The following is a 16,678-nucleotide window of genomic DNA, read 5'->3' as shown; positions in this document are numbered from 1 at the left end:
ACAGTTTTCCTGATAATAAATCACTGTTTGCGTTTTCTATTCTTGTTCTCTCGTCAATTTCTAGTGTCGTTTGCCAGAGGTTGCCACATAGCGTGTGAATTGAAACAGGCTGAACACAGAAATTATCAACCCAGTTGTCTTCTGTTAAGCCAGACATAAAGAGATTTGCAGAAAGTGAAACAATGCCACCCTTCTTGCTTTTTTTTTTTTTTTTTTGGAAAATATAGTTCTTTTTCATAAAATATATTAACTTAGGATGTTAATATATGTTATTAACTAAGTTAACTTGGAATGGGTTTGCTATTGTTATTTTTAAGTAAATTATCATATAACTATTTTTTAAATTTCTGTTTTAATTTCCAATAACGTCATTATTAATAGGTGTAAACCACATAAACAAACGCTTTCGAAAATTTTAGAGAGTGTAAAGGAGTCCTGAGACCAAAAAGCTTGAGAACTGCTGCCTACACCCACACCCGAGAGACTGAAGTTTTACACAGCAATGTCGCCTTGTCATTGCTGCTGGACGGAAGGTCCTTGAGTAACTGGTCCCTGCAGGATGAAGAGTTTGGACAGAATTTTCCGGACCATGAGGTAGGAGTCCTGGGCATGGTCCCACCATGACTTCCTCCTGGGTTCCAGGGAGGGTAAATAGAGGAATGTTGTGGGAGGGACAGGAAGAGGGACCAGTTAGAATGGGCTCTGGGTCCCTGGCATTTGAGAGTCTTCAGGAAGAAGAAAGGGAGAGGAAAAGTGAGAATTAAGAGACGAAAACTAGAAAGAGAATGAGCTGCCTGTGTCCTTTACTCTGCTTTCAGAACTAAAATATCCTAAATCGACTGTTACTCATTTATCTTTTTCCAGTGATGTCTGGTGCAGTATGACCTTACAGTGTAAGGGAAGGCCTCACAGCCCATGGAGATATCTCCCTGAAGCATGAAATTCCTTCTTATAGAACAGAGCATGTCATTAGACTATTACAGATGAAAGACTAAAATGCAAATTCCTATGGAGATTTTATCATTCGATTAGGGACAGGATACGCAAGCTTGGTTGCACATTAGCATCACTTGGAGAGCTTATAAAAATCTAGATGCCCAGGCCCTGGGGGTAGGACCAGGCATCGGTATGTCTTTATCTTTCTTGATGATTCCGGTGTGCAGCCAAGTTTGAGAATCCCAAAATAAGGAAGGTAGAAATCAAGAACAGAAGTTATACCTTGAAACAGATAGAGACCATTATTGCTTGAAGGAAAAAGGCCTTGGTGGGTCATCTTCCTCCCTGACACTTCCTGTCCTGAGCAGCTGAGGGTTCTCTGATCCCTTTCCCCCCAGCCCAGCCTTCACTCAGCTGGTCCTCAGAAAGCACAGCTCTTAAACAATGAAAGGAGAGAAAACTTTGCAGTTTTCTTTCCAGCTTTTCAAATCAACAATTTTGGTCACAGATCAGACTGCTAAATCTTTACACATCTGAAACTTAGGCTTTGACGTGCTTGTTTTTCTTCCCCTGTCTGACTCACAGGATGAGTCACACTGAACCTTGTTAATCTCCACTGGACTGAAGGAGGCAAGGGCAGAGGGAGAGGGCTTCCTTTCTTGGTGACAGTTGAGCTGAGGCTGAATTTGAGTTGCCTTCTTGGCCCCCATCTCGGCACTGCACGCTGCCTCCGTGACTTAAGCAACTTTGCCCACTCTCCGGCAGAAACGATGGTGGGGGATCAATAAACCCGTGTGGCCAGGATCTGTAGATGGGGCACTCACCGAGTTCTCTCTGGCATTTCAGTGCCCTGAGGACCTGAGAAACATAACATTCCAAATGCTCAGGCAGAAGCAAGCTTTTGGGTGATGAGTGTGGCCCCACAAGGTATGTGTCTTAGCCGGGCAGGATTCCACAGCAGAGATTCACCTTAAAGAGAAATGTAGCCCTCTCAGCTCTTTCCCTAGGCAGGGTGACACTCCAGATGTCTAGGATTTATATTTATTCTTGTCCCCTGGAATCTGAGAGTGGGAAGGTGAAATTCTCTTCTTCCTGGCACAGCCTACCCCTCTTTCTGACCATCAGTGGTTGCTCAAACTCTAATGACCCCTTTTCATAGTCTGATGAAGAATGGAGCTCACGGGGTCAAGGTGACAGAGGTAAGGTCTCCTGCACCCCTGGCCCCACGTGCTCAGGTCCAACATAGAAAGAAGGAATTCACAGACTGTCCCCCAATTCTTTCACCCACTGTTATGTGTGACAGGTGTGGAGATTCAAGATAAGACACGCTTTTGTCCCAAGTTGCCCACAGCCTAGTGGAGGAGAAAACCCCACAAAGGGCAGTGTGGAGAAGACACAGCTGGAGATATTCTAAGGTGCTGTGGGCGCAGAACATGGAGAGAGTTAATGCAGACTGTCTGAAGTTGTGCAGGGGGCGGGGGGACTCTTGGGAGATTGGGTTCATAGGTTATGAGCCAAGTGAAAAAGCCTTGGGGTAGGTGGGGGAAGTCAGTAATTATAGATGTCTGTAATGCTGACCCTCTCAACCCAAAAAGATGGAGCAGGGCCAAGTCTAAAGTTGTCACTCTGTCCCTCCGTAATGATGGCAGGGACAAGGCATGTATCCCCAAGGTGCTGTGACACGGACTCCAGAGCTTCCTCCTGCCCTTCCCCCTGCTGACTGGGGCACTGTGGAAAGGCGTAGGTAGAATGTCATTTGCCTGGACTCCTCCCCTCTGGGGCCAGCTGCAGCTGCTTCACCTTGGTGCCACTCCGCCTCCTCGGTCCACTCAGGAGCCGCCATCCCCACTGGCTCTATCGATTGGCTTGTGGTCACTTTGTCATTGGATGAGCCACTCAGGAAAGCTTTTATCTTTTTTCACTTTTTGCTTAGCATCAAAGAAAGAGTTCTCCCTGCACTCAGCAAATGTTTATTGAGGAGATAGTATGTGCCAGGCACTGTGTTGGACTGTGAAGATTAGGGAGATAAATTAGACATGGGCTTTTGTGTGCTAAAGGAAACATACCAGTTACAGACTGCAGTACAATAACAGAAATGCTGTGAGGACAGAGGTGGAGCAAATAAGTCTGCCCTGAGAGAACCAGGGAAGGCTTCCTGGAGGAGGTGGTATGGACCCAAGCCTGAAGCTGGCCAAGTAGAGAGGGGAGAAATGGAAACACCAGGTAGAGGGAACAGTATTGCAGAAGGCACAGCACGCGTGCTTGAAGGACATTGTGTTTGGGGAAAGTGCTTACAATGTATAAAACAGCAAAAAGTTTGGTATAACCTGAAATGAAGTGAGTTAGCCTGTGGGTATATTGTGAGGGGCTGTGAATGAGGTATCACTGAATTTCGCTTCATCCTACTTTAAGCTATGTCTACTTTCTATCCAAGGAATACATGTCCATAGTTTAAAGAGGAGCTTTCCCAGCCCTTCCTACCCTGGCAGCGTCCGTTCTCTAGAGACCACCACTTCCGGTCATCCCTTCTGGTATTTACCTCCGTGTCTCTATGCAGCATGTTCGCATTGCTGTTCTTGAGTTTTCAGCCTTAGGTAGCACCTTTATACTCCAGAAATTGATCATTTCAATTTCAGTTCCTTATACATCTGCACAATGTCCTGGCACAGGTACACACACACACACACACACACACACACACACACACACACACACACTTCCATTCTCAAATGATTCAATGAATAATGGCTCTATCAATATCCAGCGATTGCATTATTATGTCTATACGAACCCTCTCAACTGAGCCATTTAATACATTGTGATTACATTTGTTTTCTTGTTCAACTGTGTTGTTCCTACAGGTAACAACTGTTCATATTACTCTTTTCTTGCCCGGTTTCCTATGTATCTATCAGAAATTTATCCCAAAACTTTTTTGGAAATATGCCTCCTTTCCATACATCCAAACATATCCACCATTGGTTTCATTTTTTTCCTTAGAGTTATCTTCCCTGCTGGACTTTTTGCTTCCTGAGAATGCTGCTCCATTACTGTCAGTATTATACTGTTGACATGTTTTTTTGGGGGGAGGGACATTATTCTGCCCACCACAGGGAAATTTATTCCACTTTCAGCTAGACCGAAATGTTCAACTCAACCATCTCTACTCTCATCCAGTACTCACTGTCAACCAATAACTTCTTGAATGTGCAACTCTAAGAAGTTAGCCTTGAAGCCTTGTCTTCTAAGTCACAAAACACTTCACCCCTCTTTTTAGGAGTCAGAAATCAGAGTTTCCATTTTACAGAGAGAAGACTAGAGGCCTAGAGAATATTACTATTTTGCATAAAATCTCAGAAGGCAAATTCTGACCTTATTTCTGGGGCTGATCTCTGTCTTCCACACGTGACATCTGTGAAACTCTTCTCCAGTTCATCCTGGATAATGTGACAGATGAGGTAGCACATCGGCACAAAGCCGTTCCACAGGATTCCTTCTAGGATAAGAAGTGCCATGTAGGCATGTTCTCAGCACAGATAGCTATTCTCTATTCACCAGTTCCACTTTTACGATTTATTTTTTTTACGGGCATTTTACTCTTAAAAGAGACGGAAAAAATGTGGTCATTTTACTTGTATAGCCCTGAACATTGGAAGGCCACAACAAAATTTTAGGGACTCCCGCCCACCTCCTCTCTGTAGAGTTCTAGGCAGTGTCAGTGAGAGCCCCAACACCCTCAGAATGGAGCCTGTAAAGGCTGCTTGAAACCAGTTAAGAAACAATCCTCTTTCCTTTTTCCTCAGCAAGCCAGTTGTAAACACATTTCAGATCGCTTGGTTTCTCTCTGTTCTGAAATTCGAGTTTAAGATTGCTACTATCAAAACTTCTCTGTTCGTGGTTGGGTCTCCAGCTTTGGCAAAATAGAAATACCACCAATGCAGCTTCCACTAACTTCATCTCGTACTATAGAGTAAAGCCTAAGTGTGATCTCAATGTCCATTTGTTAAACTAACGGGATATAGTATGTCAACTATATGTCAATTTAAAAAAAGTCAGAGCTCTGGGGTGGAGGGAGGAAATGGCATGAGACTGATTAGAAGGAGAGAACCGGAGTAACCGGGAGTTTGGGGGTACGGGAGAGGCAAGAAATGAGGTTGCTATGAAGTAACTCAGTGCATGGAATAGTCAGCCATACTCAGAACCTCGAGTATGCAAATGTTTAAGAAATAACTGTGGAAAAGACTTGAATATCTACTGCCTTGTGGTGTATGTATATATCCACGTATGCCTGTGTTCTGCTCAATGAAACTGGAGGGTCAAAACAAAATCATCAGCTGGAGCACTCTGATCCTGACTCCCACCCCCTGGTATTTAGAGTAAAAGAATAGTAAAAGCTGACGTTTTGCCTCTCGCACCAGGAGCAGCTGCTGCAGTCACAGTATTATCTGCTTGGCCAACCCCTCAAGGATCAAAAACAGCCAAAAGAGTTTACTGCAGGGAGTTGTAACTAGGTAAGATATGCCCTTAAAAGCATGGGAAGAGTGTTGTCCACCCCCCCCCCCCCAGTTTAATCCCAGATCATCCTCTCCTAACTGTTTGCCTGGCTCTTTCTTATCCTTCTAAATAATCAAGTACTTAAGGAGAACTCCTCTGCTTCAGACTAGGTCAGGCCTTCATTCTATGCTCCTTAGTACCTTGTCCTGTTCCTTTGTGCACTTTACACAATTATAATTAGATAAGTCATTGCAAATAGTCGTTAACGTTGCCTCCTTCTTCTCACTGTTTCATGCCTATTGTTTTAATAATATACAATTATCTATCAAATGAATAAATTGTCATTTCATATCTAAAAGTCTCTATGATACATAATAGCAAAATTCGATTTAGAGAGATGTAGAGAGTAAATTTTCCCTTTATTCTAAGGCCAGATTGCTTCCTTTGAATGTCTGTTTTCAAATCCAAAAGCCTGACGATGAGAGCTAAACAGAGGCCACACACTTAGAGTGGCTGGAGTGTTTTTGGACACATAGGTGCCCTTAATACATCTGATGACATTTGGTGGCCGAGATGACTAAGCCTCTTTTTAGTGCTCATTGAGATAGTTATAGATTTCTATTTAGAGTAAATTTAGCCATAATGACAGCAGGAGTCATCACCATAATAGCTAACTCAAAGAAGCAGCTTTCAACCAGAGAACTGAGGCTTTCCAGTTAGCCTGCTATTTCTGACCCCCTTCAGATGGCCCAGGTGAATTCTAATATGCCTTCCAGCACCTTCCTGCCCTGCCTTTTTCTGGAACCCTCCCTCACTTCTCCAGCCTACATCATCACACTCTATCCGAACTGCCATAGCCCCAACATGCTTCACAACACGAGCAAGTACTCATCCATTTTGTCCAACAAGTCTGGGTTATACAGCATCTAATGTGCCAGGTACTATGCCGAGCACTTGTAAATATTCTGAAATGCATTGTTGTCTATTATTACAGGTGCAAGGTTCATGGAAGAGGTGAGGGTGGAAGGAAGGACCATGTCTTGTGCTGTTTAACCTCCAATGCACTCAGTGCAGTGTCCAATAATAGAGTTAATAGACGATGTTATCATTTCATGACTAATCAATTTAGTATATAGCAGAGAGCACTGACTAATCTAAACTGAAAGGGAATAGATTCTAAATAAACTAAAGCAAGGGACAAAGACAAGGAAGAGACTGGGCAGAAAATAGCAACAGGAATATTCTTAGGAAGGGCCAAAGCTAGAAAACACTAGTCTTTGGGTCCACACAGCATTGTTCCCCCAACACTCCCAAAAGAGTAAGTTTCAGCTGCTGCTTTTGTGTGACACCACTGAGTGATGTGATGAGGTGCAAAAGAGGATGCATTCCAGAGAAGGCATCATGAGACAGGAAAACAAAAGAAGGAGGATAACTGTGAGGAGTTACGTGAGTACGTGCTGCTACTGCCAAACATGTGAGGCGGCAGACTCGATGCAGTGCTGTCTTGCTAACGTCGATAAAGAACGAATTCTGACTGGGCACAGGGTTCCAATGCTAGAAATGCATTGAATATTCAGTGAGCATTCCATTTTCCATGAGGCTTGCTGAATTACATTTCTGCTCTCTTTTTCTTCCCCATGTGAGCGTGTATCTATTCTGTGCCTCCTGAAACAAGCCCAATTAAGAGGCAGGTCAAAACTGGGATTATCCTTCCTAGGCAGAGCAACCTGTCACTTTAGCTCAGGCTTCCAGCCCATTTTACCCATAAAAGCGAGACCATGAGAACTGTGAGGATTTTAATTCTCTCTACAGTTGAACGGTTGAATGTACCACTGCTGTGCCAGAGAAAGCAGAGCATTTGATGTCAGCCTTCAGGAAATATCATTGACTCTATACATTTTAGAGTCTTTTTCAGTTCCTATTCAACTTAAAATATGTTTTCTTCCACCCAGTGAAATCTCTGCTAGGGCCGTAGGATAAGCCAGGTCACAGTGATCAAAGAAGAGAGACAGAAAGCAAAGCACAGTGATGTATAAGACGGATGGATTCCCTAGATTTGGGGGAGTAGGGAGGAGGGAGAGAGAGAGGGGGGAAAGGAGACATTTTTCTGTATCAGAAGTAAAAGAAACCGCTTTCAATTTCAAGCAATTAACAATTAAAAAGGCAGATATCTAGAGCTATAGGAATACAACTGATGACCCTCTGCATAAAATCCAAAGTGAAAGCAGATGGAGAAACAGAGTTCTCAGCATTTGGTATGCTCCGGGCCCTTATGAAAGGAAGAGCCCATTCTAGCATAAAAAGAATAGAGAAAAGTACTGGGAGGCAGAAGGAAAGGATTGGTAAACCAAAATAAAGAAATCTAAGTAGGACATGCACAAACTTAGCCAGGGAGATTTACTGTAGTCATGTCTGGCTAATTTTGCCAATTTCTTAGTGAGGACTAGATGGAGGTTAGTGTTAGGATCTTACAAGGGGTTGTCTATTACTTGTAATATACACTCTTGATTGCATCATAACTGTGTAGGAAACTGTATGGGATCTCAATTTCCTTCTCTGTGAACTTTCATAGATCCTTTTACCCCTCACTAAAATGACTTCAGTCTCAACTAGGTTCACTAAGTGTCCTGATGTGCAAGGAAGACCCCAGAAAGAAAGCCATAGTAACATTCTCTAATTTGATGTTTCTCATGGAAATGATCACACTTTGTATAACATTCCTCCATCATGTACAATGCTCATGTTCATTGAACGTCATGCCTTACCCTCTGGTTTCAAGAAGGATGACAAGGTGAACGGTGGCTGGAAGGATGTCATCCAAGGGTGGCGCATAAGTGGCTCGCATGCTGCCCAGCCCCCTCCCTACCCAAAGCAGACATGGCTCATCCATTAGGCTCTTCTTCCTGCCAAGTCACTGTCTCATGGTCTTTTTCAACATATCCACAAGGAAGCCACTATAAATTGGTATTCGTAGATGAGAGAAAGCCCACTTACTACCCCTTCTTATCTTATTTAGTTGTTTTCTAAAAGTAGTTAGAAAAATCATGTTCAGGGAAAAGTGTCAGGACTTATTCTGCAGAGTAAAAGTTCAGAATCTTAATGATATTTAGACACTTGGATATGAGTGAACCAACTGCACTCTAGAATCTGAACAATACTGCAAGTATTAGTTTTGTTTGACTATTATGAGGTGTATATGTGATATAGATAGATGCATGCTAACTATATGCATATTAAAAGAAAAATTAGGAGTCTTAGTTAAAAAGCACTTCCAGGTATAATTAGATGCCCTTTAACCTGTAAAGAATTTAATTCCAGTTGTCATCTTGGCTTTGGTATTCAGAAGAGGCAAACCAGAGAAACAGCCTCCAATGCAGTTTGCAAGATGCATTCTCGTCTGGGTGTGCCATACGTTACACTGCAGTTATGAGTCAGCAACCTTAATGGAAAGGAGGGAAGGGGGTTCACCTAAACCAGTGTAAGGGATCAGGAGATACAAACTTCTAGTTATAAAATGAATAAGTCATAAGGCTATAATGTACATACAATGTGGGAACTATAGTCAAGAATATTGTATTGTATTAACCTTGTTTGCTGGCATGAGAACTAGACCTATTGTGGTGATCATTTCACAATGATGCCAAATCATCATGTTGTACACCTGAAACTAACTAATATTATATGTCAATAAAAGAAGAAAGAAAGAAAGAAACCTTAGTGAGAAGAAGACGGCACTAGTGGGCTGGTTAAGAGCCCTCTTTAGAGTTGGCTGCTCTGCAGATGCCCCAAAGGAAAGGCTCAGGACACAGGTCAAGGGATGGATGTGCAGCAGGCCCTTTCTTTCCAGTCCTCAACCACTTTGGCAAACCACAGTGCTACGTGGACATGACCCTCGACTCCCACTGCCATCGTCAAAGTCTTTCAGAGACAAAGTCAGGAAGAGTTCAAAGAACCCTCAAGAATAACTTAAAACCCCAAGAATCACACCAAATGGTACCATAGCATCTTCAAGCTGAAACTGTCTTTATAGATCTAGCTCTCAGCCAGTCTTTTCTTTGAATAGATGAGAAAATTAAAGCCCAGAGAAGTGAAAAAGTTGAGCAAAATTAAATAACAGAACTAGGATTAGGACCCAAGAGACCTGACCCTTGGCCCAAAGACTTTTCTTTTCTTCCTGCCTTTCCGTAGACAATGGTCTTTAAAATCTATGAGCAGGGGACCTCACAGCTCAAAAGACTCATGACCGAGTTGCTGGGTCATTGAGTTGTCACCAATTTGAGGAATCATCCTTTGTGTAGAGGTCCTTGGCAAGACTCTTTTAGAGTCTCAGCCAGTGTCCGTCATGAATCATTGATATATGCCAGTGTGGTGGCAGATTCAGACTGAGTTTATGAAGAAACAAATGGGTCAATGCAGACAAAACTAATAGCATGCTGACACTTCTGCTTCCTTGAATGAGGTATTAGGCCTGAATTATTACAGCAGGAAATGCTAAACTGCTACGGAAAGAAAAGGTGTGATTACTCATGTCAACGTTAAAATTGCAATTTTTCACAAAGGGACTAATCACCAGCCACAAAATCTGCTGCACTTGATATAAAGTACTTTCCTCTTCCCTGCGCATTTTCCTCCGTGGCAGTAGAATTTCTTATCTATAACCACGTGGTCCCTCCTAGAAATTAAACACAGAAATTAAGGAAACTCTAGTCTACATAGAAAGTGTCAGTCAATCCTAGGTTTAGGAGGTCTCATCATCAGGACTGGGATCAGGGTGTGGCAAGAGAGGTGCTAGGGTACAAAATCTGACAAGTATGACTAGAGCAACTTATTTCTCCACGCCTTGATTTACTTGTCTGTAAAATAAAAGAGTTGAGCTGGATGATTTTTGATAAATGCTCAAACTTTAAAATGTTGTGAGTCAACAATGGAACCACAAAAGCAAGGTTATTCTGATAAGTGTGTCTCCTCTTGGCCTACTTCGTCCTCTGAAGACTGCCTTGACCATCCCCCGCCCTCAAGCGTGGTTCCTGTGCTCTGAATCCCCTTTCTTCTCTTGCAAGCCCACATGGTTCAGCCCACATTTTCTTCCCATGCACTTTAAGGCACCAGTTCATTTGCTTCACAGCACCTACTACAATTTGTCATTGTATATTTATAGGTTTGTTTGTTTTATATGGACTGTTAACTCCCACCAGATTACAAGTTCCATGAGAACAGCTATCATGCCTGCTTTGTTTACCAGTGTACATCCAGTGTCCTAGTGCAGCACCAGGAGCATAAGACTCTTGGTAATGTCTGTCAAGTGAATGAATCTGTCATTTTCCCTTTTTGATCATTATAGTAGCTATCATGGATAAAGGGCTTACTAGGGGCCAGATTTTGTGCTTTGTACGCATTACATCACTGACTCTTCACAAAAACCCCATGTGGCAGGTGCCATCTGTTTTGTAAATGAGGACACTGAAGCTCAGGGGACATGGAGTTAGTATGCTCTAGAACCTGGACCCAAACCACATCTGACTCACCCAGAGCCTGACACCTGAATGCCTGCAATACACAGCCTTTGGGTTCTCAGTAACTTAAGCCAGACGTGTAGTAGGTCCTCTGGAAGTGTTCACTGACTCAAGTCCTTAAATGATGATCTAACGGGTGGTAGATGGAAGCCAGTCCTCAAGACCCATGGGGCTAAGACTCCGAAGCTCTAACAGTACCCTCCAATTTGCTCATCTGTAAACAGGAAAAAAATTACAATTATCTGAAGTCCTGAACCAGGATTGGTAAAGTAGAAAATCTTTTTCTAACAATGAGATTCATTCTCATAGCTGTGGAGAGTTTAACAGAGATCCTTTCTTCCACTGTATGAGGGTATGACTTCAAATTTCTCTCAAAATGCACATTTTTAATTAGAGTACTGTACATGAGTTGCCAAGCCTCTGAGAATTATGCCTGCAGTTCAGTTACAGAGACTGATCCCTGGGTAAGCGCATAATGAAAAATACACAGAGAGCAAATGAAATGAAACCCATAGGGAAAACTTTTCAGTCAGTGTCAAATACCTAGAAAATGACTTGGCAGCTATAGAGTAAAGAGAAAGAACAGAAACAAAAGCCAGTGCCAGTTTCCTTAATTTGGGATTCTTTTTTTCTCGAGGGAATCCCTTTGAGAATCTGGAGTTGGCAGAGAGTTTTAGGATGGTCATGTGTGAGACAGACCGTCTTCTGCAGATGGGATAGTGAGGCCTAAAACAGTCATGTCAAAGTCAAAGCAAGGTCAAACTGCGTGAGCCACAAGTAGGAAAAGAAAGAAGACTGTGTCCTAAAGCAGCCACCCTTATGGGCCCTTAAGTCATTGCTAAAAAGTTGATGGTGGTGAGGAAGGTGGGAGGCAGGGCGGAAGGGCAGCTCTCTGGGAACATGGGCCTTGCTTGGTTCAAAGGAAAATTAACATGCCAAGAAGATCAGATGTTGAAGAATATAGTGTCATTTATTATTGTTGTTTGTCTCCAAGACTTGATCTAGTTAATTGGGGCTGCTTATCTATTACTTAGTACCCCCCAGCTGTCACTTATGGACCCCTTAAAACTGAGAGTGGCACTGATAAGACTGCTAAATATCCTGAACTGAACAGGAATCAGAATAATGTTAATGCACTTAAGAATGAATGGACCTTTGAATGGGGGTGGGGTGGTAAGGTCGGCATTCAAATACATAATTCAAAAGGCAGAATTGTCTGCTATATTCAGCTCTACCAAGAGAGAGAGGTATGGTGTCTGCGGCATGACAGTAGAATCAATTAACGATGATATAGGGTTGAGATATAGATGTAGTCTATGGAATAGGGTTTACCGTGGAATATCCATTGAAGCTCAGTCTGATTCTATGGACGCTAAATAAGGTTATTATAAATACTTCAATGACCAGACACCTTGATTCTAAGAATGAACTATGAACATGTACATAGGACTGCTGAGAGTCGGTTTGCACCTCAGTGAGGAAAAAAAAGATTTGAGGGCCCCAGCAAGGGCAGGCAGCTAAACACCTTCACAGCAGTTTTACACTGAGTGGCAACATGGTCAAGCCCAGGTCCCCTTCCCCCTTTTAGGCTTCAGTAATTTGTCCCCAATTTCCACCCTCTCACACACAATCATCAGCCTTGTATGGACACGAGCTGGAGAAAGGGATTACTCTTATTATAAATGAATAAATTGCTGGTGTAGCTTTTTGTCCACCCGGGTGATGTAAATTATCGAGAGGGAGTCTGTGAGTCTGTGGACCTGAAGGGTGATGGCCAGGTCCCAAAAATTGTGAATTACCTGAGGTACCAATCCTCATCATGAAGATCTCTGACAGACAGCCATTCTGCACCAGTTGATGCCCATCCTCCACCTCTTCTGGTGTCCTTTTCAAGTCCAACATCCCCCTCAAAGCTACCCCATGCTGACTGGTCTCTCACGCTGCAGCGTTTGAGGCTATAAAGATGGCCCAGAGAACAGGCTGGTCCTGACTTTGTCATTCACTTTCATGTGGCTGTGGTTAAGGCTCTTCAACCTCTTGAGAGCCTTGTGTTGAATTCAGTTCTTTCACCTGCATGACAGAAACACTGCCTCTGAATCATTCCCGTAGCCCAAATGAAATCATGTATGGGAAAAGGATTTTAAAGGCACCAAATATTTTACAGATGTAATATAATAATAATAATTCTACCAGCTTACATTTCTACACTTGCTCTATATACAGTTATAAAGATCATAAAAATTCTCTTCCCCAACCATTTGCCTTTAAATAGGCAAATGTCCAAGACAGATGGCTAGATGGCAAGAGATCTGAAGGTGACCTTATTTTGGGCACCCCAGTGTTTTATTACAAAAAACTCTCAATCTAGCTCCGTTAACAAATCGATCTTTCTCCTAAATATAAGTCCAGTTCCTCCTTGTTCTTTTAAGAATGTAGGAAATGATCAGGAAGGATTTAATTCACAAAACATCTTTATTCACTTGAAGACAGCCCTAATGGTACTTTCCAATTTGCTCATCTGTAAACAAACAAAAAATTCCAATTGTTTTGATTTCCATATATCATTCCCTAAATTTGACTTCGTGTGCCATGTAGCATTGTTGTTATTTTATTAGCTAAAAGTCTGAGCCTCTGGAATAGTTTTTCTTTAGTATTAAGCAATATAATTTGAGAATCTCTATTTTCTTTCGGCTCTTTATTAACAGACTTTTTAACAGCTATTCTGGAATAAAGGTGGTTATAGTCGCTGGACTAGAAATTCTCTTTAAATGTTATTTGTAGTGTAATTGTCTTCGTTGTCATAGTAATAGGGTATTTATAAGATGGCTAAATAAATTCCTAATATGGTTAACATTCCAGAGGAGGAATCACAGAACATTGAACTCTCTCATCTTTCCCACTGACTTTTTAGAAGGTTCTGACAATTAATTGCCACGCTGGACACTGTGTGGCCCCAGCCTATACGAATCTTCCCGTTTATGTCCTCAAGGCAGATATACACACAGTGAAATAGTGTTCACAATGGGGTTGGTGCTGCTAAGTACAAAATGTACTTATGTAATAAATCTTGGCAGGAAAGCAAAATAATTCCCTACTCACAAAACATTTTTCTTGGTCCACTCTCTCTCTCTTTGTGCCATTCTGAAAAAATCCGGAAACCAAACCAGCATTCTTTATTTTTAGTCCATCTAAAATTTTACTCACTTGAGGCATGCGGACATGGAGCTATCTTTAGAACCATCCACCGAAAGCCTTGGAATCACGGATTATTAGTGCCTGGGCAATTCTCTAGATGATTTTTTTAAAGACTGGGAACCCTAATATATAAAATTGAGAGGGAATACGGGACCTGAAGTCTTACCCATTTGGTCTCCCCCCTTACCTACTCCGTGGGCACTACTGCATAATCTTAGGGTTCCAAAGAACAGTGGGAAACCACCAATCTAGGCCGAGACCTTTATTTTGCAGATGAAACAACAGAGGCCCACAGAGATGAAGTGACTTGCTCGAAATCCTTCAGTAGCCACTGATGAAGCCAGAGAAAGAATTTTGGTTTCCAGACTTCCAGTTACTTGTCTTTTCCATCATGCTGGACATAAGATACTATTATAACAGAAACTGCTTTTTTTCTCATTAGCCAGAAAAGTTCAGCTGAGAAACAGATGACTGGTCGGGGCAGTTTGCCTACTGGAGGCACGAGGAAATCAAATGACTTCATTGGAAATAGACAGTAGCTCTTTTCTTTGATGAAAAAGAGAGTGAAAAGTGCAAGGGTAATACAGCATAGGGATTATTTCCTACAAGTTACTCTATTTTAGGTTGCCTTAGTTTGCTATACTGAAAGATAATTGCCTTGCTACTCACTCCCTGTGTGACCTAAAGCAAGTCACTTAACTTCTCTGGGCCTTGGTAGCTGTTGTTGCCTCTGAGAACACAGCAGAGACACTGTGCAGGCCACTGGACATCATAGTGATCTGTTGTCTTCCCCAGATGGACAGACCTCAGGTCGGTTCCTTCCTTCTCTCCTCCCTTTTCCTTTCCTTCTCTCCTCTCTTCCTCCCTCCCTCCCTCCCTCTCTTCCTCCCTTTCTCCTTTTCTTTCTTGTTTAAGTACTTCTTAGAGAGCCATGACATCTCTAATCTTATATTATGTGTTTTTTTTTTCCTAAGGTATTTTGTGCATTGAATAATTGTCTTTCCAACTGAACATTCGTTGTTATTTTTTTCCCCCAACATGGCTCTGTCTTTCTTTTCCTTTAACATCTGTTTTCTTTTTCCACTTCTATAAGTGTTGTCTCACTTATAATGCAGGAACCCAGATCCCTGCAAAGACTCTCCCTCTGGTATTTCCAGGAGCCCTGGGTGGTCTCATATGGGCTTCTGTAAGATCTGTTCAGCTCTCTTTTTCTCCTTTACTTGCTCCGGGCTTTCCTAGATAGTACCATGGCCGTTCTGTACCCTTGCATCGGCTTGATACCACTGGCACTTCTACTGAGTGCTGTTGTGCCCTCTTGCCACTGTTGTTTACTAGTTGCAGAAAATGACTATGGTAGCCACCTGTATTTTCTTTCCGATGTAGCTGTGAATGTGTATGAGTGTGTATTATAATTTCCCCCCTCCCTTCCTTTCACTATTCATTTAGTCTGTAGGCTACTGGATATCTAGATAGAATTATGACTGCACTAGATAAGGAATACACATGATGTAAAGGTGGAGGCATTGACCGGTGAGAACTTGAGTCTTTCCTTCTGGGGAGAGAGTAAATACAGTTTCCTGTGTGTAAGGATGAGTTACATGACAGTAGGAAGGTACATGCTACTGTTGCTGTTTCCTTCTATAAGTTTAATTATAGAAAGAAGGGTGTATATGGATGTTGAATAACAAAAGAGGTGGGAAGTTGCTCACTCAACACCTATCTCAACCCACTTTAGCTTGCCTTCCTGAGACTAGAAAGCTAGAAAGCTAGAATTAGATTTCCCAGATCTCTTTCCACTAGGGTGCTTGCTTGAGACATGATGTGACATTAGCCGAAAGTGGATTCACTACCATGTGCTGTCTTGACTTTTGGTAAAATTGAGTGGCTTCAAATGGCTGAATCTCAAGTCCTCTGCCCATTCTGCCTCAGTGGACAAGGTCCCTTAACCAAACAGCCCTCCTCATCATGGGGACTGGCCCAGTGCCTGCTTATCCTTGAGTCTCAGGTTTCAGTTTCCTGCCAGCCTGTGGAATTATTCAAACAAACCAATCACAATCTCCCACGAGAACCAGGGGGCACCTCACTGTCTTGTTATCACAAAGCCTCCCTCCCAATCACTCTGTTCCCAAGCATGACCTTGTGGCCCTGTGGGGTATGCAGTGTCCTACCCCCGGCTGTGAGTATATGTGACTAAGAAACTGCCGTCACTCTCATCTGTCCAGTGTCGGTGTCATATGTTCAGCTACCCTCGTAACTCTAGAGCAGGGATCCCTTCCTCACCAAACTGGTGAAGAGAAAGGGAATAAACACACGTAGGTGCTGGCCCATGAAATCTGAGGCAAACGCGAGAGGCCTGGGAGCAGCTGTAAGTGGAGAGTACAGACAGAGGCGTCTGCTCTTCCAGAGCGGCCACGGAGGAGGTTCTGTTGTTCATTCCCTAATAACGCAGACACAGGGCCGCGGGAGGCAGCAACACTCACTTTTCCACTAGAACAGTCCTGCACTGTGGTCAGGTTTTTCTGCTGGCTCTGCTGTGTCTG

At 42.8% G+C, this 16,678-nt stretch overlaps 1 long non-coding RNA gene across 1 annotated transcript in view; it reads left to right on the top strand.

The window, feature by feature from the left end:
• Positions 1-372: 372 nt before the first annotated feature.
• LOC107505791 overlaps positions 373-16,678 on the top strand; it is a 32,967-nt gene continuing 16,661 nt past the window's right edge. Inside the window, exons 1-2 of the long non-coding RNA XR_001595788.2 lie at positions 373-594; positions 5,355-5,447. This is a non-coding gene — a long non-coding RNA (uncharacterized LOC107505791). The remainder of the gene's footprint in view (positions 595-5,354; positions 5,448-16,678) is intronic.

Source organism: Rousettus aegyptiacus, unplaced genomic scaffold, assembly GCF_014176215.1.
Source record: "Rousettus aegyptiacus isolate mRouAeg1 unplaced genomic scaffold, mRouAeg1.p scaffold_m13_p_11, whole genome shotgun sequence".
Taxonomy (NCBI): domain Eukaryota; kingdom Metazoa; phylum Chordata; class Mammalia; order Chiroptera; family Pteropodidae; genus Rousettus; species Rousettus aegyptiacus.
Note: the sequence above shows the minus strand (reverse complement) of the source record. Positions and strands in the feature narration are given on the sequence as shown.